The sequence below is a fragment of the Amblyomma mixtum genome, chromosome 2 (genome assembly GCF_055824585.1).
Source record: "Amblyomma mixtum isolate Tamu chromosome 2, ASM5582458v1, whole genome shotgun sequence".
Taxonomy (NCBI): domain Eukaryota; kingdom Metazoa; phylum Arthropoda; class Arachnida; order Ixodida; family Ixodidae; genus Amblyomma; species Amblyomma mixtum.
The window spans coordinates 34,657,998-34,683,511 of NC_143013.1; the positions used below are offsets into that span (position 1 = coordinate 34,657,998).

Below are 25,514 nucleotides of genomic sequence, written 5' to 3' on the forward strand. Positions count from 1 at the left end.
TTAATAGCAAAGTTCAAAACCTTCCCGGGAGGGCTTCTTAGTCAAAGAGCCAGCCCTCAAGCGTTCCCCATAGGGCTATTGGACAAAGGAGCAGCAAAGTTCAAAACCTTCCCGGAAGGGCCTCTTAGTCAAAGAGCCAGCCCTCAAGCGTTCCCCACAGTGCTATTGGACAAAAGAGCCATCTTAATACAGAAATGCATTACATTTGTCAACATCTCGCACTGCGTGGTCTTCTGAGCGCAAACATATATTGGCCTAAGAGGAGGAGGAACGAACTTTTGTGATATGACAAAAGTTCGTATGCGCTACTCCAAGAACTACTCCAAGTGCATCTACCTTGTGCTTGAGTACTTTGCCATATCTCCGGAAGTACTTGGACGAACTGCCCAAGTCCGAAAGGCTCAGCAGTGAAGTGCTTAAGAACTACGTGCGACAGATCATTGCTGCCATCCTGTTTTGCCACGAGCGGCGGGTGATTCACCGGGACCTGAAGCCGCGAAACCTGCTCCTCGATCTGAAGGGCACGATCAAGCTGGCCGACTTTGGCCTGTCCCGCACTGTGGGCGTACCCACCCCTGTTCTTACTCACGAGGTTCTGACCCTTCCGTACCGGGCCCCTGAGGTTCTCCTGGGCTCCCAGTTCTACTCGATGACCATCGACCTCTGGAGAATTGGGTGCATCTTCTTCGAGATGGCCACCCGCAAGGTGCTCTTCCCTGGCGACTCCGAGATCGACCAGCTGTTTCGCATGTTCCGCATTCTGGGCACGCCGACGCCGGAGACTTGGCCTGATGTGGTGAACTTCCCAGCGCAGAAGACGACCTTCCCCATGTGGCGTGGGAGCATGTTAGCCGACCTTCTGATAGACTTGGAAAGCAGCGCTGTCGACGTGCTCACCAGGATGCTTATCTACGACCGCAAAAAGAGGATTTCGGCACAGGAAGCCATCAGGCATGGGTACATCACCGACTAGAGCAAGCATAGGCAAGCCTGGGTCACTCGAGAGGGGACTGCCTACCTGCTGACAGCACTCCTTTACCTTCACGTTCATCGTAAGAGCATGGAGTTTTGGTGGAGCGGGGACAGCCTATAACGTGGGAACAGGTAGCATTCTGTTAGCGCTTTTTTTGTGATGTCTTCAAAAAGAATGTGTGCGAAACAGGTGTTCGGACTCGTGTGCATATGTTGGTGTGCTTGTGTTAAATTCACGTGGCGCTTGCGTGAATCAACGGCGTGTTCTGCTAGCTTCAGTGTAGAATTAAAAGGAAGTTTACAAGGCTAAAAACCTTAAGTTTGCTGGCTTGTCTTGCACAGTGAAGCACTATATTTATTTGTACATGCTATCAGTCCTGCTGGACTGATGAGAGCGGACTGGAATGAGAGCGGAAGGTTGGGGGGGAGGCTGCGCATGTTGAAAGTCGGGCTCTAGTCCTTTGAACGTCGAATTTTACTGTTTTAGTTGTTATTGGCACAATCATTTGGTGTGTGCGGTCCGCATCTGTACCCGGGAGTACGCGACCACGTGACCACCATCACAAGACAGAAGTATCAAGGGTTCGTCGACTGGCCTCAACCGGGCCATTAACACTGCCGCATGGGGGTAGAAGAAAGTTCAAAGACAAGTGAAAGGAAAATGTGGAAATAGCCCCAGGTAACAGTCACCACATGTGCCGATGCAGCTACGAAAAAGCCAGATACCCTCACGCACTCTTTGCCCACTGCGACACCGCGGCGGGCAATCGCGCAGCCGACCATTCTGAACGAAACTGCCAACAGACTCACTTACTAACAGGCGTAAAAACGGGATTTTGCAGCGCAACACTTCCACCCACGAACACGAAAAGCGTCTGGACAGGCGCTGTGTTGAAGTGTTGCGCGACAAAATCGCGTTTTTAAATTATGAGCCAACTGGGTCCCAAACAAACCCTCCTGAATTTGCGACAGACTGCACTGAAGACTTCAGGCGCCTTATTGGTCCACCAAGAAGGCACAGCACCGCGCACGACATCAGACATGTGCAGCTTTAGAGGGATTCCGAAGCCAACGTAACACCGCTCCGTGTTCCGGGACACGAGGGACACGTTGACAACGAACGGGCCCACGAGCTTGAAAGCAAGGCTGCACTATACACCGCTTACAGCGCGGAGACATGATGTCGCCGATCATGCTCCCGAAAAATTTGATGAAGAAGGGTGACGCCGCCATCAACAAAGATGAAAGGAGCTTCTCTTAAACACTTGTAAATGCGATGACCCCCCACCCGCGGGTTTCCCACGCAAGGTTTGCCACGCGGAAACGATCTGCATACGCCTACACACACAACATTGTCGCCGCAGGCGCGCCGTGGGCGCAGAACGATCCAGCACCAAGAACAGAGACTGCTATCTAGAAACATCACCACCATTAATGTGCTTCGCCTGCAGGCATGAAGAGACCGTGACGATACGTCACTTCGTGTGATAGTGCCCAGGCCTTGAAAATAGCAGTCCGCAGCACCGTGGAGACCGGATTTCACCGTCATGGCGGCGTAGAGAGGCACTGGGTGCATTGTGGCGCTTCGTATGCGAGACGAATGCATAGCCGGCCACTTATAATTCCCCCATCCCTCATCCTTTGCGGCCTCAAGTCGTCCATGTAGCAGATTTTTATTTCAATTGTCGCACAACCCAAAGCGCCTACGTGGTAGGTCAGTCGCTGCGAGTCGAGTGTCACGGACGATACGGAACGATGCCCTGAGAGAGAGAGAGAGAGAGAGAAAACTTTTATTGCTCTTTCAAGAGATTCGCGGAGATGAAGACTTCTTGGTCGTCCTGCTTGGGCGCTGGCGACTTGAGTCTTCGAGCAAGGGTGGGCCCTCAGTCCAGGGCTCCACTGAGTCGTGCCGCTTCAACAGCGTGCTGTACCAAGGCCCTCTGGACCTCGAGCTCGCTTCTGGAGAGACAGCTCTCCCATTGCTCCTCACTCGGTGGTTGATAAGTGTGGAATGCTATGTTTCTTTCGCACTCCCAGGTAATGTGATAGAGTGTAGGTGTACCGCCGCACCAGGGACAGTCTGATCTGAATTGCGTTGGTGACATTTTGCTGTATATGTACAGGTTAGGAAAAGTGTTCGTCTGTAGCCTACGCCAACCTACAGCCTCTTCCCTAGTCAGTGCTCTGTGTGGTGGTGGATACCTCAATCTAGTTCCCCTATAAAGTTGTAGGGTCTCTGCGTAGCCTCCCTCGCACGTGAGTAGCCGTAACTCCGGGGCGTCCGATAAGCCTGCTCGGTAAGTGAGCCCTCGAGCCAGGCTGTCCGCCCTTTCGTTTCCGGCTACGCCTGCGTGAGCTGGCACCCAGATGATATGCTGTATAGGCGTTTTTCCAGCGGAAGCTGCCGCCTCGCCGATGATCCTAAGGGCGATGCCGCTAATGTTGCCCTTCGTATAACTCTTGCATGTTTCTTTCGAGTCCGTTAGAATGTTCAGGGAGCGGCCTCTTCTATAGCCTTCGGCTACCGCCAGCACGCTCGCGCTCGAGACGCACGCGGCGCTGCTGGACCACCAGCTTGTAACCTGAGGATTCTGACGCCTCAGGGAAAGATCGTTCGTTACAGGCCTCTACCACCAAAAGCGGGAATGATCCTTCCCTCCTTGTGGAGTAGACCAGATCCCTAATCCCTCCCCTGATTTTTGAGTGGCGGCTTTGGGCGGGTTTGGACAACCAGCTACAGAGACTGGTCAACTGCGCCTGAGCCATCGGCATCGCAAGCGGTGCCTTAGAGGGAGGGCTCCGACCAGAAAAAGTGCGCAACCTCTCTCTAATGTAAGATCCAATGGCCTCCCGGAATACGAGGCCGACCGCCAATTTTAGGTATAATTAAAATGTTTTCATCAACATCATCTACAAATTCAAACAGGAGAAGCAAAAGAAACACGAGTGTGCAGGAAGAAAACGACGCTCTTGACATTCGGCGCGAGGACTCATAATCACACAGAAAAGAAGAAGAGATAAATAATAGCAAACTATTCGTAAGTAATATTAGTCTGCTTCTGTTTCAGACGGATTCTGATGTATCTTACGGAGACAACGTAGCGCAGCATCCTTTGCTGCAGCAGAACAGAAAGTTCGCCCAATCGGGACGTAATTTTTAAACGCAACAGCGTAGCGACAAAGGCGAATGTAGCAAGCACAACTTTAATAAAGTTAAAGCAGCGACTGCTACAGCATTTTGGTGGGACTGCCAGCAGCGCGTTCACTTAATGACTCCGTCACCTATGTAAGAACAGCCCCCCAGAATTTGAGATTAAGCGAAACTTCTTTGCTTTCACTTACACCAACCAACATTCGCGCGAGCTTTGCGCCTTGGGGCCCACCCTTGGAACTTGCCGCCATCATCGCGAGACCCCGGGAAGCAAGACTAAATTCTATTTACGACGCGTATAAATTCTCGCTCCTCTGGATTTCACAGCCTGCGCGTTCATCCAGAGACAAAGGCGAGTTCATCCCTCGACTGACATTCGTTCCGGCACTTGGATGCTGACCTGCTGCCCGTCGCGGTAAACAAAGCGGCAACGGGAGACACTGACCGCCAGAACTCGCCGTACAGAGGAGCCGTCGGACGCGACTCCTCGGGTCATGAGCGATGCTGCCCCGACCCCAGTGGCCCTTCTGCGAACCTCCGATGGCGGGTGCTTCGCCGTGCTCAAGGAGAACCTCAGCGCCTGCAGCGAGTACTTCGACGCGCTCTTCAACGGGCCGCTGTCCTAGGCGAGTCGAGGTGACTTCCTCATCCCCGGGGTAAGCAAGGAGGCGCTGAAGGCCGTCGTGAATTACGCGAGCGTCGGCGACGCGGCGATCACGGCCGACAATGTCGAAGACCTCACCGTTGCCGCGGACCAGTTGCTCGTCCATGGCCTGCTCAGTGAGTGCTGTGCGTTCATGTCGCGAAACTTGGACGTGGGGAACTGCGTCATGGTTCTCGAGATGGCGCTCTTCTTTCACCTGGAACCATTACACAAGCAGGCGCTCCGTTTCATGCTGGACAATTTCGAGCGGGTGTACGCGGACAAAGGCGACTTCCACAGGTTGAGCCTGGAGAACCTCGAGAGCTTGTTGGCGTCGGACGATCTCAAGGTACAGATGGAAGAGATCGTCTGGGAAGCCACAGTGTTCTGGATCAAGGCGAGTCTTAAAGAGCGCACAATGTGCTTAAATAGGCTGCTGCCGCACATCCGGCTCTGTCTTATGAAGGGGAGCTACTTGAGAAAGGTTGTCATGCGGAACTCGCTCGTCTCCAACAACCCTCTCGGCAAGACGATCGTTAAGCTCTGTCACAGGATTCAGCAGTCTGAACACGACGCGCGCATTTTAAATCCGAGCCGCAGCTTATTCGTGCAACGAGTGCCAGCTGATATCATGTTCGTCTACGGCGGGATTCACCGCGGATATAAGAGCAACACCTGGGAAGTATACGACCACAAGACCAACGAATGGAACACTGTGCAAAGGGACTTCAGGCAGGATCTAGTCTTCGGCCTGCAGTGCGTCTCTGTGGGACACAGAATCTACGTCATGGGTGCCGACATCGGCAAGCTGAGCCCGTTCTGCTACTGTTTCGAAGCGGTCTCCGTAAAGTGGTTGCCCATCACGCTCATGAAGCATCTGCGGGCGTTCTTTGGCATAGCCGTTCTCGATCACCTCGTTTACTGTATTGGCGGCTCACCCAACGGGATCGTCGCGCTTGACACGGCCGAAGAATACGACACGGTCACGAACTCGTGGCGAACTGTTGGTCGCATGAACCACCCTCGGCTCGGCGCCAGCGCCACCTCTTGTGCGGGACGTGTCTACATAGTGGGCGGTTTGTCCACCGAAGATCTACTTCGGTCCGCAGAAGCGTATGATCCCGTGACCGACAGGTGGACTGTTCTAGCTCCTATGAAAACCGAACGGGTCTTCCACAGCCTGGTAACGTACAGAGACAAAATCTACGTTGTGGGTGGCCTATCGTGCAAGGCGAACATCTGCGAGATCTACGACCCAAAGAGTGGCAAGTGGTCCAAGGGCTCCAAGACCAAGACCTTTACGGACAAGGTCGTGGCGGTTGTCCTGGACGACAAGATCTACGCCATCGGCGAGGCCAACCAGAAGGACTACAAGCGCTACCTCGAGTATTTCTCGGGCGACGACCGGAAGTGGCACGCGGTTCCGGGTCACGCGCCTCCGCGGTGGTTTTACTCGGCCTGTGTGCTCAGGAACTTGCCTAATGCCAAGGACTACATCAGCAGGCCTAACCACATGGGCTCGAAATTTGCTTGCGCCGTGTTGTGAAAGCTCTGAGTAGCAAGAAATTCAATGATAAGTTAAAACGTTCTATATAGCGTTTACTTTTTTTTTAACGCCATGATGCATTTAACGCCTACATTTGCGGTTCTCGTCGTCAAAGTCATGGTATTTTTTTTTGTCCCGGCACAACAGCTGCAAGCCATGGCTGCCGTATATTAAAGATCACCAGAGAGATAGAGAGACTGAACTTTATTTAATAGCTAAGTTCAAAACCTTCCCTGGAGGGCTGCATTTTTTCGTCCTGGGCTCCCAGTTCTACTCGACGCCCGTCGACCTCTGGAGCATTGGGTGCACCTTCTTCGAGCTGGCCACCCGCAAGGTGCTCTTCCCTGGAGACACCGAGATAGACGAGCTATTTCGCATGTTCCGCATTCTGGGCACCCCGACGACGCCGGAGATATGGCCCGATGTGGTGAAGCTTCCAGTGTACATGACGACCTTCCCCATGTGGCGCGGGAGCGTTTCAGCCGACCTTCTGCCAGACTTGGAAAGCAGCAGTGTCGACCTGCTCACTAGGATGCTTATCTACTACCCGAAAAAGAGGATTTCGGCACAGGAAGCCATCGGGCATGGGTACATCAACGACTAGAACAAGCATAGGCAAGCCTGGGCCACTCGCCAGGGGACTGCCTACTGGCTGACAGCACTTATTTACCTTCAAGTTCATCGTAAGAGGATGGAGTTTTGGCGGAGCGGGGACAGCCTATAACGTGGGAACAGGTAGCATTCTGTTAGCGCTTTTTTTTGTGATGTCTTCAAAATGAATGTGTGTGAAACGGGTGTTCGGACAGGTGTGCATGTGTTGGCGTGCTTGTGTTAAATTCACATGGCGCTTGCGTGAATAAACGGCGTGTTCTGCTAGCTTGCGTGTAGGATTAAAAAGAAGTTTACAAGGCTAAAAACTTGCAGTTTGCTGGATTGTCTTGCACAGTGATGCACTATATTGTCAAGTTGTAGTGACGGCAATCCAGCAGTCAGGAAGACAGCAGCAAAACTTGCAAATGAAGCTCTTTATTTGGGCTGACTTGCGCCCGTAAAAGAACTGAATCACTCGGCGGCGGCGTAAGCAACAAACGTGCTCATAAGTCGTCGAACTACAAATGCCCGCTGCTCGCGGCATCGTTCAATTTAAAGCCGGCAAGGAAACTTCGAGATAACAGGTCGAGATCATCTAGGGTAATCTGGAAACACGTAGATGCAGCTCGGCATGGTTGTGATCAATCGAGATTAGTACGGTCGCTTCTCGCGGCACGAACACAAATGATAACACCCCTTTCCTGCTGCCTTGCGCGAACGAACGGACACTACAATGATACGAGGCAGTATGAGAGGGGAAGGTTGGGGGGAGGAGGTTGCATATGTTAAAAGTCAGGCTCTAGTGCTTTGAACGTTGAATTTTACTGTTTTAGCTGTTATTGGCACGCTCCTTTGGTGTGTGCGGTCCGCATCTGCACCCGGGCGTACGCGACCACGTGACCACCATCACAAGAGAGAAGTATAATGGGTTCGTCGACTGGCCTCAGCCGGGCCATTAACACTGCCGCATGGGGGTAGAAGAAAGTTCAAAGACAAGTGAAATGGAAATGTGGAAATAGGCCCAGGTAACAGTCACCACCTGTGCCGAAGCAGCTACGAACAAGCCAGATACCCTCACGCACTCTTTGCCCACTGAGCTACCGCGGCGGTTAGTCGCGGAGCCGACCATCCTGAACAGATCCACATACTGACAGGCGTAAAAACAGGATTTTGCAGCGCAACACTTCAACCCACGAACACGAAAAGATATTGGACACGCGCTGTGTTGAAGTGTTGCACGTAAAAATCCCGTTTTTAAATTATGAGCCAACTGGGCCCCAAACAAACCCTGCTGAAATTACGACAAACTGCACTGAAGCTTCCAGGCGCCTTATTGGTCCACCAAGAAGGCACAGCACCGCGCTCGACGTCAGATAAGTGCAGCTTTAGAGGGATTCCGGAGCCACCGTAACACCACTCCGTGTTCCGGGACTCGAGGGACAGCTTGGCAACGAACGGGCCCACGGGCTGGAAAGCAAGGCTGCACTATACACCACTCGCAGCGCGGGCTCCCGAAAACTTTTGATGAAGAAGGGTGACGCAGCCATCAACAAAGATGAAAGGAGCTTCTCTTAAACGCTCGTAAATGCGATGACCCCACACCACCGGGTTTCCCACGCGGGGTTTGCCACGCGGACACGATCTGCATACGCCTACACACACAACGCCGTCACCGCAGGCGCGCCGTGCGCGCAGAACGATCCAGCACGAAGAACAGTGACTGCTATCTAGAAACATCACCGCCGTTAAGGTGCTTTGCCTGCAGGCATGAAGAGACCGTGACGATACGTCACTTCGTGTGATAGTGCCCAGGCCTTGAAAATAGCAGTCCGCTGCACCGTGGAGTCCGGATTCGGCCGCCCGGGCGGCGTAGAGAGGCAGTGGGTGGGTTGTGGCGCTTCGTATGCGAGACGAATGCATAGCCGGGCACTATAATTCCCCCACCCCTCATCCTTTACAGCCTCAAGCCGTCCATGTAGCAGATTTTTATCTCAATTGTCGCACAACCCAAAGCGCCAACGTGGTAGGTCAGTCGCTGCGAGTCCAATGTCATGGACGATGGGTAACGATGACGTGAGAACGTTCGTGCTCGAGACGCACGCGGCGTTGCTGGACCAACAGCTTGGAACCTGAGGATTCTGACATCTCAGGAAAAGAGCGTTCGTTACAGGCCTCTACCACCAAAAGTGGGAATGATACTTCCCTCCTTGTGGAGTAGACCAGATCCCTAATCCCTCCCCTGATTCCTGGGAGGCGGCTTTAGGCGGGTTTGGACAACCAGCTATAGAGACTGATCAACTGCGCCTGAGCGATCTCCATCGCAAGCGGTGCCTTGGACTGAGGGCTCCGGCCAGAAAAAGTGCGCAGCCTCTGTCTTATGTAAATAAAGTTTTTCATCCGTCCATAATCTTTTACCAGAGCTTCAAAAGCGCGCGGCAACAACGAGGTGCCGCTTGCAAACTAGCAGCTCGTGAGGACCCTGAGGTGCGGGCTCGGAAACTGGAATGACCACAAGGTACGAGCTTGGGTCGCGGCGTGCAAACGCAAGGAACGCCACGACCTCAAAGTTGGCGGTCGTGAAGCGAAGCAAAGACGTTAGGTGCGCGAGTAGCCAGACGAGCGGGAAGGACGGTGTGAGCCAACGAATTCGGGCAAGCGTTTCCAAGCGTTGCCATTCGCCTCATGAGGGGATGAGCTCTGGGCGATCTTTTTCTGCTAAAGATACTCAGAAATGCTTTTCGGAGTTGTAAACGTTTGTGGAGGGTCGCTTGCGAGGTGGTCCCAACTACATAACGCTGACTTGGCAATTAGGGAGTTGCGGTGGCGGCTTCCTTCCGCTTAGACGATCAGAGGACGCATTCCGAGTATGTTGTGGCGATCATTTATTTCCGTTTCGGCGCTTTTCCTAAGCCGACCATGCAGGTTGTTGCGGAGAGCGCTCTCAAGTCGCAACGCAGAACAACCGATGTTACAGAGAAGAATGTGTATTCCAATTCCAGAGAAGGAGGTTGTTGCGTTATGACTATTGGCAGACTACACTACAGGCCTTCGATGGCGGCATCTGGCTGTAGATGGCCAGTTGAAGTAGCCGGGCAGGGGTCGCAGGAACATCAGCCGCTGTGAATGCTTTCTGGTGCCTCGCTTGACGACCATCAAGCTTTTCGGTACCTAGTTTTCGGACAGAAAAGCGGTAGGGATACAAATAAAGCTTGCAGTTGAGGGTTTGCCTCAAACGCAGGGGCCGGCGCGGAAATTATAGGCGGTCTTTGTAAAGGAGCAGTTTCGAGGTGTCAAGAAAGCTGCTGACAAAAGCCGAATGGAAGGGCCGGTCGTATTGTGACCAGCCATTCGTGCATCTTAGCAGCAAGTTTTCTTTCAGGCAGGGTGCTCAAGAGAACTGTACGTAGCATAAGTTAAAACTGAGCACTCTCGTTGGTATACCTTTGCCTTGGATACAAATCCAGGATGCAAGCCGATTTTTTTTAGGAATAAATCTTCAAATGCTGATCATGCTGCTTAGTTGCATGCAAACAGAGCTACTTAAGTAGACTAAAAAGGCACAGAGAATGGGAAGTCTGTCATATTTGCGTTCAGATATGTACTAACTACCCCACTTCAACATACGATGGCGATAAGCCGTGGTCTGCAGTGTCACAAGCTCGCCGCAGATTTGTGGGCCAAACAACTTTCCCGTGCTCCTTCGCAGAATCTCCGGCCGTCGAGCTCTTGAGATTAGGCGGAAGAACTACATAGAAGGGCTGTAGCAGTGTGCGGAAACGCTTAATAGGCGTAGTGTCCATGCCATCCAGCAGATGCATTGAGGCATTGAGGCTGCATAAGCCAAAAAATCTGCGTTGGGTCGGAGGCGATGCATGTTTTGGTAGATGAGGAACCCAGAAAGATGGCGCACATAAAGGCCTTGCGGCATTCGAAGCAGTGGCGTAAAATAAGCGCTGGAGACATGACAGGTGAACTGGCAGCTCCGATCGAGTCATTTGCCGGTGAGCGGTTAGGTGAACAGGCTGGCAAGCATTGGTAGTTAGCTGCTGTGAAGCTGTGAATCAAATTTTGAGTGGTTAGAGATGATTAATCGATCGGTAAGGCTGTATCTGTAGCAGTCGCGGTGGGGTTTGCTAGTTGGCACCACAGAGCGAAAATGGGTCGAAAAAGCATCCTGTTGCTTTTGATATGATTTAATACGGTACGTACCCACGATGGGGAAGTGGTCTGAAATTGCTGTAGAGCCCGCGAAAATAGATGGAAAACAAATAAATGAAAAGATAATTGGGATTTAGCAAAGATGATTTTTTAATAGGTAGTGTTTCCTCAAATAACTTTTGTTACCGCCTTCCTCCCTCTTACCCCGACCTATATATGTGATCCAGTAATACGCGTTGTGGAGCTAGTTTATTCATATTCAGATTTCTTTTATGCGCACAGAAAGACGACACAATAAGACAAGGTAGACAGGACGGAGCGCTCCGTCCTGTCTACCTTGTCTTATTGTGTCGTCTTTCTGTGCGCATAAAAGAAATCTGACTATAGATGTGCAGTGAGGAAGACAAGAATTTCAGTAAAAATCGAGGCGCTGTTATATTTCAGGTCCTTTTTAGATCCGGTCTTGGTGCAGTTGCGATATTTTCTTTATGTGATTGTCTAAACTAAGTTGTCCACCAAGTTCGTGGCCTGAGTGAGCTACATATGTCCGAAGTAAAGAAGATATTTTGTGTTGCTGACTCTGGCAATGGGCCATTTGACTTAGCATAAAAGGGCATCACTACGAGATCCTAGCGTAAAAAAGTATTTTTTTGCAGACGCCGGCGACTGCTTTTGTATGTTCTGAGGTGGGGATATTAAAAATGCAGCTTACTTGGAAGTAATTGTGGTTGTTTCCGTGTGCGTTGAAGCCCTTTTGACCATAAAGTCGGCGATGTCCGTCGTGACGGCAACCCAATAATTTATTGTGCCTGCCAAAGGGTTGAGGAGCTGTCCAGAAAAAGCGGCACGTGCGTTAATGTTGCTTTGACTTGTTACTTACATAAGTGATATTCCATCTCGAACGTATGAGTAAAGTTTCACACAGGTTCTTTATCTTCTTCGCACCGGAGGTGCCCCCGCCAGAGACGGTTTGTTCCAACTTGGACTTGAAGACACAGGGATAACAAAAAGGAATACTTGAAGTTTTATATACAAATATTTACAGCGTATAGAAGTTTAGACACTCGAGACAAATTAACGGCACAAGGACAAACAACAAAAAGGTGGAACTGGCTAATACTAGGGGAGGCCCCTACTCGGCGTTGCCGAAGATGCGTTGCATCTCACCTTAGCCCAGAACCCTGCTTCCAGCTCCGGGGCCCAGTTTTAAAGCCCTAAAGGCCCGGCCCACATTTCGTGGCTTCCAATCATGTTACGATGTTCACATGATTGGTTTATCGAGAGCATGGCCAGCCCTCCAGCTTCCGTAGGGCAAAACGCCCTTTCCACAAACCCAAACGCACGGTCGTGTCAAATGAAAATAAACACAAATATACATTCGTGCTCGGTACCGCGTGTCGGGTGGACACCCGTACTTCCCGGCGCGTTCGCGAGCGGCCGCGTTCCAAGAAAGGAGACGCTCCGCTTTGAGTGCCCCCAGCCGCAGTTCCGATGACCCCCGCGAACGCTACCGATACCTTACACGCCCTTCCCAAGATTCTACAAAGGGCTCAAATGCCACTTTTAGAATTACAAACAAAAGGGATCGGTGTCTGACACGAAACTACCCTTCGGGTGACATAACATAAACAAAACGTACACATTCAAATGCGCGTTTCACACCTGTAAAACCAGCGCATTCACCGAAGTCCAAGCTGTCGCGCTGCGACCAGTTGCACGAACAAAACCAAAAACAACAAAATACACACGGGCACCAACACAACATCACGCAAAATGCACACTTAAATACACGCAGTGGCGTGCCTGCCGTGCGCCGTAACACAGCGTCCAAGTTGGTGCGTTGCACCCAGTTCGCCCGCATGCACGCCGTCGTCCTGCTCGCGAATGAGCACACAGACACAGACACTCGCGACTGGAGCGTTCACAGCACTCGCCCAATGCCCACGTGAGCCTCCTTAGTCGCACCGAGCGTCCCTGTGTACATTCGAGCCACCACGTGTTGTCAGTAACACAATTAACGCCTAAACGGTAACTCACTCATTAGGCTGGCGCCACAACGGGGCGCGAACTGAAAAGATGGTGCCCTCCAGGATCAAAAACGTCCCGGGTTTTGATGGGTCCAAACTCCTCACTACACGACGCACCTGAGGGCCCGCTCTCTCTGGCGCGCCGGTACGAACCGCGTGCTGCGTAAGGAACATCTCTCTTGCCGAGTTCAGCTGTAACAGTGCGGCCGGCTTTGCTGAACATAATTTGGCGTACCGCAGCACGGAACGTACTGTTCCACGTGCCGACATTCACTGTGAAGGCTATGCGCCTGTCCCCTGGTACTTTGGAGCGTTTGGAGCTATTTGCACCGTTCCTGCACGGGCAAACATTTAAATCGCCGCTCCCTGCTTGATAGACGCTGGCCGGCTTCGTGGCATCGTCTGCTGCACGAGCTGACTCGCCGTCGCTTGACCCGAGCTTGCCTTGCGGCAAGTCGCCACTCATTTCCGGGTACTCAAATGACCTGGCCAGACACACATCGGGTGCGTTCCACAACTGTGTGGCGCTCTGCCCGGTCGGCCCAGCAAGCCCGCCTCCGTTCCCTGGCTCGCATGGAACGCTCTTTCCATCAATGACGCTACGGGGCCCTTCATGCCCTATGACCGACACAGTGTGCGGTTCCAGCAACGCTAGACTTTCTCCTGTCACTAGGTCCGCGATCTGACATCTGTCGTCGCTGGCCGTTCCCTGCTGAGCTAAATGCTCTTTTCCGCAGCTTGCTTGAGACTGCGTTTTTGGAATTGTGAGACTCACTTCCAACAATCCTGAGCACGCGTCCGCGTCCCTGGTGTCATTTGGGATTGAGCTAACCTGGGCGGCCGTGTCATCGGCGTGCGCGTTCACCGCCTCTGATACCGCGACGCTGCGTTCCGTCAGGCTGCTTTCTTGAACTGCGACTCCAGCTTCGCAGAAATCTGGCTCACCCTTTACCTCTGCCCGGCTGTCCTCTTGACCTGCGCCCGGCAGGCATATGCCGTTGCCTTCCCGCACTGGCGACCTCTCTGCTCGTGACTCGGAGCAGTTCTCCCTGGCTAGTTGGCTAGCTCTCCTAGACTCCTTGATCTTAAAAATCTCGAGCTCTACCTGCTGGCGTCTCGCTTCTAATACCCCCAAGACATACTTAACATCCTGAGGTTCTTCCTCGCGAAGCAGCGCCTTTCCGCCATTTACTTTCGCAAGTTGAGCCTGAAGGTCCGCTAAACGCGCCTTCGCTAACTCAACCTGGTACCTCACATCGAGTGAGGGCCTGCATGGATAACTCTCCATACTGCCGTCTGTAGCCCTCAACTGTCCTACCGGCTCGAACACAGGGACGTGAACAATGCGACCAAGGAAACTCACGGTTTCGATGCGTCGATCCGCATTGCCAGCTCCTTGGCGTTGGAGTCCACCGCCACTTTCCCCGGACGCTGCGATGAGCTGTCGCACGCCGCTGGTCCGCCGCCGGTGATCGTCGAGTTCCCGACGCGCTGCTTCCTTGACCGGACGCAGTCCCGCGTCGCTAGACTACTGCCGTGGTCCTTGCGTCCTTGCCGCCGTGTCTCCGCAGGTCCGTTCACGAACGCTGACCTGTCGCCTTGTCGTCACCTTTCTCCCTGCCTTGTCTTCTTCCTGCGCCGTCTTCCGATGGCCGCAGGATCCTGTCGGCTGCGCCAGTAAAGTTTCACACAAGTTCTTTATCTTCTTCGCACCGGAGGTGCCCCCGCCAGAGACGGTTTGTTCCAACTTGGACTTGAAGACACAGGGATAACAAAAAGGAATACTTGAAGTTTTATATACAAATATTTACAGCGTATAGAAGTTTAGACACTCGAGACAAATTAACGGCACAAGGACAAACAACAAAAAGGTGGAACTGGCTAATACTAGGGGAGGCCCCTACTCGGCGTTGCCGAAGATGCGTTGCATCTCACCTTAGCCCAGAACCCTGCTTCCAGCTCCGGGGCCCAGTTTTAAAGCCCTAAAGGCCCGGCCCACATTTCGTGGCTTCCAATCATGTTACGATGTTCACATGATTGGTTTATCGAGAGCATGGCCAGCCCTCCAGCTTCCGTAGGGCAAAACGCCCTTTCCACAAACCCAAACGCACGGTCGTGTCAAATGAAAATAAACACAAATATACATTCGTGCTCGGTACCGCGTGTCGGGTGGACACCCGTACTTCCCGGCGCGTTCGCGAGCGGCCGCGTTCCAAGAAAGGAGACGCTCCGCTTTGAGTGCCCCCAGCCGCAGTTCCGATGACCCCCGCGAACGCTACCGATACCTTACAGTATGCTTATAGGTTTGTGTCTTTGTCGCTCGTTCAGTTTCACTTCCTTTCGTTCACTCTTGCGTAAAGTTTGCTTCTTTTCTCATTTCTGCACTCGTTCCTGTCCTGTACATACATTCCCATTAGAGGTGTCTAGTCACTCCGTTGAATCTTGCCTGTGTTACGGTTTCACTGTAACTTTTTCTTCGTTATTACAAAACATTTGGCAGCGGCATGCATTACCATTTAAGCTTTGTACATGCACGGTCGACCAGAATGAAAACGAAGTGGACACTCAGGCGCTGGATCCCAAGGTAAATTAAATTAAGGGCACAATACTGCCCCTTGATCGACGTCCGTTCAAGACATATGCAGGCTGCTTTCCACATCACCCGGGTGCGCTTCAATTCGTGTATGCACTTTACTGCCGAAGATCCCACGCCGATAAAATTCTGAAGGTTGCCGCTTGATTTTATCGCTTGCTTTCTTTAAATGGATCTGCACGATGCGATAGTTGCGCTGAAAGAAATGTATAGACTGCTCGGACGGTAGACTGCTGCTGTACACTTGAAAAGATGGTGCATATACCCACAAGAGCGACTGGCCAGATAGCGAAGAATTCAAAGCCTAATATTAAGAATGGGTTTTAAAGGAAAAATAGAAAGAAAAACAGTAATCTACAAATTAGCCAATCTACAGTAATCTACAACTGACTTGAACTGAACACGAACTCAAGCCCAGAAAAGACGACGCGATCTACCCAGAGGACTATGAGTCACAATGCGAACACTGTGGCATAGACGCGGAGCTACACCACATGGTTTGTGCCTGCCAAGACAACACCGAAATAGAAAGGATAAAAGAACCGACTATTGAGCAGTGGGAAGAACTGCTGTCAAGCTTAGTCCAGAAAATTCATCAGAAGCTGACCGAAAGGGCAAGAGAAGCTGCGAGGTTTAATTGGGGAGATAAATGCGTTGTCCCCGTTTAACCGCGGCTGACCCACTTCAAACCCGCGGGGACCCCAACCCGTGGTCGCGTACGCTACCGAGCGCATGCAGACCACGCCTGCTAGCAACAAAATACGCTGAGAAATCGAGGACGTCCGACTCACCAGCACGGTTACGAGCCAGCGTTCGCCCACGCTAGGGCAAGAGGGAAACTTCGAGGCCGGGCAGGACGAGCTGGCGGGAGCAAGTTTCCACCACTAGGCACCCGCCGTGCAAGAGCGGAGCGCCGCGCCGCGCGACACGTTCTAACGCGGTCAAATCCCCAGCCGAAGAGGGCCGCCTCCCCCTCGGGCGGGCGCAGCAATCATGCAATCCGTGGTGCTCATGTCACTTCGAAGCCGGCGCCCTCAAGAGTTAGTTAAAGTAACTAGCACGACTAAATAGGGTGCACTGCGGGGAAGCAACACGGTAAAGGAGGGTGCATTGTGGGGAAGCCAACCACAGGGGACGAGGTCACCACAAGGCCGACCACCAATTTTAGGTGCAGTTAAAAAACGTTTACATCATCATCATCTGCAAATTCAAACAGGAGATGCAAAAGAAACACGAGTGTGCAGGAAGAAAACGACGCTCTTGACACTCGGCGCGAGAACACATAATCACAGGCAAAAAAGAAGAGAAATAATGGCAAACTATTCGTAAGTAAAATCAGTCGGCTTCTGTTTCAGACGGATTCAGGCGAATGTAGCAAGCACAACTTTACTAAAATTAAAGCAGCGACTGTTGCAGCATTTTGTTGGGACTGCCAGCACCGCGTTCACTTAACGAGTCCGTCATCTACACAAGAACAGCCCCCCAAAATTTGAGATTAAGCCAAACTTCTTTGCTTTCACTTACAACAACATTCGCGCGCGCTTTGTGCCTTGGCCCACCCTTGGCACTTGCCGCCATCATCCCGAGACCCCGGGAAGCAAGACTAAATTCTATTTACGACGCGTATAAATTCTCGCTCCTCTATTTTTCACAGCCTGCGCTACAATCCAGAGACAAAGGCGAGTTCATCCCTCGACTCACATTCGTTCCGGCACTTGGATTCTGATCTGCTGCCCGTCGCGGTAAGAAAGCCGCAACGGGAGACTGACCACCAGAACTCGCCGTCCAGAGCAGCCCTCGGGTGCGACTACTCGAGTCATGACCGATGCTGTTCCGACCCCAGTGGCCCTTCTGCGAACCTGCGAAGACGGGTGCTTCGCCGTGCTCAAGGAGAACCTCAGCGCCTGCAGCGAGTACTTCGACGCGCTCTTCAACGGGCCGCTGTCCCAGGCGAGTCGAGGTGACTTCCTCATACCCGGCGTGAGCAAGGAGGCGCTACAGGCCGTCGTGAATTACGCGAGCGTCGGCGACGCGGCGATCACGGCCGACAATGTCGAAGACCTCAAAGTCGCCGCGGACCAGTTGCTCGCCCATGGCCTGCTCAGTGAGTGCTGTGCGTTCATGTCGCGAAACGTGGACGTGGGGAACTGCGTCATGGTCCTCGAGATGGCGCTCTTCTTTCACCTGGAACCATTACACAAGCAGGCGCTCCGTTTCATGCTGGACAATTTCGAGCGGGTGTACGCGGACAAAGTCGACTTCCGCAGGCTGAGCCTGCAGAACCTCGAGAGCTTGTTGGCGTCGGACGAGCTCAAGGTACAGAGGGAAGAGGTCGTCTGGGAAGCCATAGTGTTCTGGATCAAGGCGAGTCTTAAAGAGCGCAGAATGTGCTTAAATAGGCTGCTGCCGCACATCCGGCTCTGTCTTATGAAGGGGAGCTACTTGAGAAAGGTTGTCATGCGGAACTCGCTCGTCTCCACCAACCCTCTCTGCAAGACGATCGCCAGGCGCTATCACAGGATTCAGCAGTTTGACCATGACGCGCGCATTTTAAATTCGAGCCGCAGCTTATTCGTGCAACGAGTGCCAACTGATATCATGTTCGTCTACAGCGGGATTCACCGCGGATATAAGAGCAACACCTGGGAAGTATACGACCTCAAGACCAACGAATGGAACACTGTGCAAACGGACTTCAGGCACGATCTAGTCTTCGGCCTGCAGTGTGTCTCTGTGGGACACAGAATCTACGTCATGGGTGCCGACATCGCCAAGCTGAGCCCGTTCTGCTACTGTTTCCACGCGGTCTCCGTAAAGTGGTTGCCCATAACGCCCATGAAGCATCTGCGGGCGTTCTTTGGCATTGCCGTTCTCGATCACTGCGTTTACTGTATCGGCGGCTCGCCCAACGGGATCGTCACGCTTGACACGGCCGAAGAATACGACACGGTCACGGACTCGTGGCGAACTGCCGGTCGCATGACCCACCCTCGGCTCGCCGCCAGCGCCACCTCTTGTGCGGGACGTGTCTATATAGTGGGCGGTTTGTCCACCGAAGACCTACTTCGGTCCGCAGAAGCATATGATCCCGTGACCGACAGGTGGACACTTGTAGCTCCTATGAAGACCGAACGGCTCTTCCACAGCCTGGTGACGTACAGAGACAAAATCTACGTGGTGGGTGGCCTATCGTGCAAGGCGAACATCTGCGAGGTCTACGACCCAAAGAGTGGCAAATGGTCCAAGGGCTCCAAGACCAAGACCTTCACGGACAAGGTCGTGGCGGTTGTCTTGGACGACAAGATCTACGCCATCGGCGAGGCATACCAGAAGGACTAGAAGCGCTGCCTCGAGTATTTCTCGGGCGACGACCGGAAGTGGCACGCGGTTCCGGGTCACGCGCCTCCGCGGTGGTTTTACTCGGCCTGTGTGCTCAGGAACTTGCCTAATGCCAAGGACTACATCAGCAGGCCTAACCACATGGGCTCGAAATTTGCTTGCGCCGTGTTGTGAAAGCTCTCAGTAGCAAGATATTCAATGATAAATTAAAACGTTCTATATAGCGTTTACTTTTTTTTAACGCCATGATGCATTTAACGCCTGCATTTGCGGTTCTCGTCGTCAAAGTCATGGTATTTTTTGTTTTTGTCCGGGCGCAACAGTTGCAAGCCATGGCTGGCGTATATTAATGATCACCAGAGAGATAAGAGAGACTCAACTTTATTTAATAGGAGAGGTCAAACCTTCCCAGGAGGGCTTCTTTTTTTTTCTTAGATTTCGAGAAAGCCTTCGACAAACTATCGCATGGTTACCTGCTACTCAAACTGTCATGCCTTAATTTAGACCCTTGTGTGCTCACTTGGATCAGCAGTTTTCTATTTAATCGTCTCCAGTTTGTTGTCGCCAACTCCCATTCATCCGCTCTCTCATGTCCGGTCAGTTGTTCCTCAAGGTACTGTTCAAGGTACCCTTCTTCTCCTAATTTATATTAACGACCTGCCAAATAACATGTCATCTAACATACGACTGTTTGCCGACGATTGTGTGATACACCGCTCCATAAATAACCCATCAGATATTACCGTTCTACAGAACGACCTCCTCAAAGTGCAAGAGTGGTGCGACACCTGGCTTATGAAACTAAATGTCAATAAAACCGTTTTAGTCTCTTTTCACCGCCGACGTAACTACTCACCTCCCAACTACCTCCTTCACGGTTGCCCCATTCGATCCCGGCCGCCGCGGTTGAATTTCTTTGGAGGAGAAACTCTAGAGGCCCGTGTACTGTGCGATGTCAGTGCACATTAAAGAACCCCAGGTGGTCGAAATTTTCGGAGCCCTCTATTACGGCGTCTCTCATAGCCTTAGTCAATTTGGGACGTTAAACCCCATAAACCAAACCAAACTATCAAACCGACAATATTAAGTACCTGGGTGTCCATATCTCCAGTGACCTATCCTGGCACAGCCATATTACTAATATAGCTAACTCAGCCAATCACGTCCTTGGCTACTTACGGCGTAATTTTTCCTTAGCACCCCCTTCCGTCCAACTAATTGCCTATATATCGCTTGTCCGACCTAAAACAGAGAATGCAAGTTCTATATTCGATCCTCACGAAACCAACCTGTCCAATTTACTGGAATCTATTCAAAATCGCGCCTCACGATTCATTCTTTCAGAGTACTCATATCGCGCTAGTGTAACTCGACTAAAATCTCAACTTGAACTTCATACCCTAGCATACCGTCGTCGACTAGCTCGCCTTTCTCTTTATCATACGTTTTTTCACAGTTTGTCACCGAACAACGCACTCATCCACCCAGCCCATCGTTTATCCCGTCACAGCCATCCCAAAGCCGTCTACCCCCAGCGTGCCCATAACACAACGTTCCAAAAATCATTTTTCCTCCGTACTGCCCTAGACTGGAACGACCTTCCCAGCCATATCGCTTCCCATGAAGATCTTGAAAAATTCAAGACTGCCATCGAAAATCAGTTTTTGTCATAACTGCCGTACTCTCCGCCCACCACTCATGTAATACCCTTAAATGGGGCCTTTGAGGACCTAATAAATGAAAGAATGAATGAAAGAGCCCGCCCTCAAGCGTTCTCCACAGGGCCATTGGACGAAGGAGCCCTCCCAGGAAGGCTTTTAACTTTGCTAATACATAAAGATGATTGTCTTTCCGACTCCACTGTATGAGAGTGAGAAGCAGATGATGAATTGGATGGCGTAGTAGCAGAAGAAGATGGCGTCGATGGAACCCGCTCAACGCGGAGCCGCAGGCACAATTTTTAACGAGCCGCCGCGATGGCTCAGTGGGTATGGTGCTCGGCTGCCGACCCAAAAGAAGCGGGTTCGGACCCGGCCGCGGCGGCTAGAATTTCTTTGGAGGAGAAATTCTAGAGACCTGTGTACTGTGCGATGCCAGTGCACGTTAAAGAACCCCAGGTGGTCGAAATTTCCGGAGCCCTCCACTACGGCGTCTCTCATAGCCTTGGTCGCTTTGGGACGTTAAACCCCACAAAACGAAACCAATTTTTAACGAAGGCAAAAGTTGAAGATATTTCTGTCGGAGCTTTCCTGAAAGGAACAGCAGAGGGAAGGCATCTTAATCCGCCCCGTACGCGATCTTAATACAGAAATGCATTACATTTGTCAACAACTCGCACTGCGTGGTCTTCTGAGCGCAAACATATACTGGCCTAAGAGGAGGAGGAACGAACTTTTGTCATATGACAAAAGTTCGTATGAGCTACTCCAAGAACTCCAAGTGCATCTACCTTGTGCTTGAGTACTTTCCCATGGATCTCCGGAAGTACCTGGACGAACTGCCCAAGTCCGAAAGGCTCAGAAGTCAAGTGCTTAAGAAGTACGTGCGACAGATCATTACTGCCATCCTGTTTTGCCACGAGCGGCGGGTGATTCACCGGGACCTGAAGCCGCGAAACCTGCTCCTCGATCCGATCTGAAGGGCACGATCAAGCTGGTCGACTTTGGCTTGTCCCGCACTGTGGGCGTACCCACCCGTGTTCTTACTTACGAGGTGCTGACCCTTTGGTACCGGGCCCCTGAGGTTCTCCTGGGCTCCCAGTTCTACTCGACGCCCTTCGACCTATGGAGCATTGGGTGCATCTTTTTCGAGATGGCCACCCGCAAGGTGCTCTTCCCTGGAGACTCCGAGATCGACCAGCTGTTTCGTATCTTCCGCATTCTGGGCACGCCCGGCCACGCCGGAGACATGGCCTGATATGGTGAAATTTCTAGTGTACAAGACGACCTTCCCCATGTGGCGCGGGAGCGTGTCAGCCGACCTTCTGGCAGACTTGGAAAGCAGCGGTGTCGACGTGCTCACTAGTATGCTTATCTACGAGCCGAAAAAGAGGATTTCGGCACAGGAAGCCATGAGGCATGGGTACATCACCGACTAGAACAAGCATAGGCAAGCCTGGGTCACCGGCTGACAACACTTCTTTACCTTCACGTTCATCGTAAGAGCATGGAGTTTTGGCGGAGCGGGGACAGCCTATAACGTGCACGAACAGGTAGCAGTCTGTTAGCGCTTTTGTTTTTGTGATGTCTTCGAAATGAATGTGTGCGAAACGGGTGTTCGGGTTCGGACACGTGTGCATGTGTTGGTGTGCTTGTGTAAAATTCATGTGGCGTTTGCGTGAATAAACGGCGTGTTCTGCTAGCTTGCGTGTACGATTAAAAAGAAGTTTACAAGTATAAAAACTTTAAGTTTGCTGGCTTGTCTTGCACAGTTAAGCACTATATTTTCACGTTGTAGTGACGGCTATCCAGCAGTCAGGAAGACAGCAACAAAACTTGCAAATGAAGCTCTTTATTTGGGCTGACTTGCGCCCGTAAAAGAACTGAATCACTCGGCGGCGGCGTAAGCAACAAACGGGCTCATCAGTCGTCGAACAACGAATGCCAGCGGCTCGCGGCTTCGTTCAATTTAAAGCCGGCAAGGAAACTTCGAGATAACAGGTCGAGATCATCTAGAGTAATCTGGAAACACGAAGATGCAGCTCGGCATGGCTGTGATCAATCAAGATTAGTCAGGTCGCTTCTCGCATCACGAACACAAATGATAACACCCCTTTCCTGGGGCCTTGCGCGGACGAACGGACACTACAATGGTACGTGGCAATATGAGAGGAGACGGTTGGGGGGAGGAGGCTGCATATGTTAAAAGTCAGGCTCTAGTGCTTTGAACGGTGAATTCTACTGTTTTAGCTGTTATCGGCACGCTCCTTTGGTGTGTGTGGTCCGCATCTGTACCCGGGAGTACGCGACCACGTGACGACCATCACAAGAGAGAAGTATCATGGGTTCGTCGACTGGCCTCAACCGGGCCATTAAAACTGCCGCATGGGGGTAGAAGAAAGTTCAAAGAGAAGTGAAAGGAAAATGTGGAAATAGTCCCAGGTAACAGTCACCACCTGTGCCGAAGCAGCTACGAAAAAGCCAGATACCCTCACGCACTCTTTGCCCACTGAACCACCGCGGCGGGTAGTCGCGCAGCCGACCATCCTGAACGAAACTGCCAACAGATTAACATAGTGACAGGCGTAAAAACGGGATTTTGCAGCGCAACACTTCAACCCACGAACACGAAAAGAGACTGGACAGGCGCTATGTTGAAGTGTTGCACGACAAAATCCCGTTTTTAAATTATAAGCCAACAGGGCCCCAAACAAACCCTCCTGAAATTACGACAAACTGCACTGAAGCCTTCAGGCGCCTTATTGGTCCACCAAGAAGGCACAGCACCGCGCACGACGTCAGACACGTGCAGCTTTAGAGGGATTCCGGAGCCACCGTAACACCGCTCCGTGTTCCGGGACACGAGGGACACCTTGGCAACGAACGGGCCCACGAGCTGGAAAGCAAGGCTGCACTATACACCGCTTACAGCGCGGGGACCTGACGTCGCCGATCATGCTCCCGAAAACTTTGATGAAGAAGGGTGACGCCACCATCAACAAAGATGAATGGAGCTTCTCTTAAACACTCGTAAATGCGATGACCATACACCCCCGGGTTTCCCACGCAAGGTTTGCCACGCGGACACGATCTGCGCACGCCTACACACACAACGTCGCCGCCGCAGGCGAGCCGTGGGCACAGAACGGTCCAGCACGAAGAACAGTGACTGCTATCTAGAAACATCACCACCATTAAGGTGTTTCGCCTGCAGGCATGAAGAAACCGTGACTATACGTCCCCTCGTGTGATAGTGCCCAGGCCTTGAAAATAGCAGTCCGCAGCACCGCACCGTGGAGACCGGATTCGGACGCCCGGGCGGCATAGAGAGGCACTGGGTGCGTTGTGGCGCTTCGTATGCGAGACGAATGCATAGCCTGCCACTATAATTCCCCCACCCCTCATCCTTTGCGGCCTCAAGCAATTCCATGTAACCGGTTTTTATTTCAGTTGTCGCACAACCCAAAGCGCCAACGTGGTTGTTCAGTCGCTGCGAGTCCAGTGTCATGGACGATGCGTAACGATGCCGTGAGAAGGCTCGTGCTCGAGAGACACGCGGCGCTGCTGGACCATCAGCTTGGAACCTGAGGATTCTGACGCCTCAGGGAAAGAGCGTACGTTACAGGCCTCTACCACCGAAAAGCGGTAATGATACTTCCCTCCTTGTGGAGTAGATTAGATCCCTAATCCCTCCCCTGATTCCTGGGAGGCGACTTTAGGCGGGTTTGGTCAACGAGCTATAGAGACTGATCAACTGCGCCTGAGCCATCGCAAGCGGTGCCTTGGACTGAGGGCTCCGACCAGAAAAAGTGCGCAACCTCTCTCTTATGTAAATAAAGTTTTTCATCTGTCCATAATCTTTTACCAGAGCTTCAAAAGCGCGCAAGGCAACAACGAGGTGCCGCTTGCAAACTAGCGGCTCGTGAGGACCCTGAGGTGCGGGCTTGGAATCTGGCATGACCACAAGGTACGAGGCTGGGTCGTGGCGTGCAAACGCAAGGAACGCCACGACCTCAAAGTTAGCGGTCGCGAAGCGAAGCAAATACTTTAGGCGCTTAGGTGCGCGAGTAGCCCGACGAGCGGGAAGGATGGTGCGATCCAATGAATTCGGGCAAGCGTTTCCAAGCGTTGGCATTCGCCACATGAGGGGATGAGCTCTGGGGGATCTTTTTCTGCTAAAGATACTCAGAAATGCTTTTCGGAGTTGTAAACGTTTGTGGACGGTCGCTTGCGAGGTGGTCCCACACTACATAACGCTGACGTGGGAATTAGGGAGTGGCGGTGGCGGCTTCATTCCGCTTAGACGATCAGAGGACGCATTCCGAGCACGTTGTGGCGACCACTTATTTCCGTTTCCGAGCCGACCGTGCAGGTTGTTGCGAACAGCGATCTCAAGTCGCAACGCAAAACATCTGATGTTATAGACAAGAATGTGTATTCCAATTCCAGAGAACGAGGTTGTTGCGTTTGGGCTGTTGGCAGACTACACTACAGGGCTTCGGTGGCCGCATGTGGCTGTAGATGGCCAGTTGAAGTTGCCGGGCAGGTGTCGCAGGTAAATCAGCCGCTGTAAATGTTTTCTGGTGCCTCACTTGACGACCATCAAGCTTTTCGGCACCTAGTTTTTGGACAGAAAAGCGGTAGGCAAACAAATAATGCTTGCAGTTGAGGGTGGCCTCAAACGCCGGGCGCTGACGCGGAAATTAGGTGGTCTTTGTCAAGGAGCAGTTTCGAGGTGTCAAGAAAGCTGCAGACAAAAGCCGAATGGGAGGGCTGGTCGTATTGTGACCAGCCATTGGTACATCGTAGCAGGCAGTTTTTTTGTTTTTTTTTCAG

The 25,514-nt window shown here is 52.1% G+C and overlaps 5 pseudogenes; all 5 read left to right on the forward strand.

Moving 5' to 3' along the window:
• The first annotated feature begins 300 nt into the window (after window positions 1-300).
• LOC149358946 (cyclin-dependent kinase 1 pseudogene) lies at window positions 301-973 on the forward strand (annotated as a pseudogene).
• Window positions 974-4,617: 3,644 nt separating this feature from the next.
• On the forward strand, window positions 4,618-6,312 carry LOC149358947 (kelch-like protein 10; annotated as a pseudogene).
• Window positions 6,313-6,468: 156 nt separating this feature from the next.
• LOC149358948 (cyclin-dependent kinase 1 pseudogene) lies at window positions 6,469-6,916 on the forward strand (annotated as a pseudogene).
• A 10,583-nt stretch (window positions 6,917-17,499) lies between these two features.
• Window positions 17,500-19,194, forward strand: LOC149358949 (kelch-like protein 10; annotated as a pseudogene).
• A 2,242-nt stretch (window positions 19,195-21,436) lies between these two features.
• On the forward strand, window positions 21,437-22,117 carry LOC149358950 (cyclin-dependent kinase 1 pseudogene; annotated as a pseudogene).
• Window positions 22,118-25,514: the final 3,397 nt, after the last annotated feature.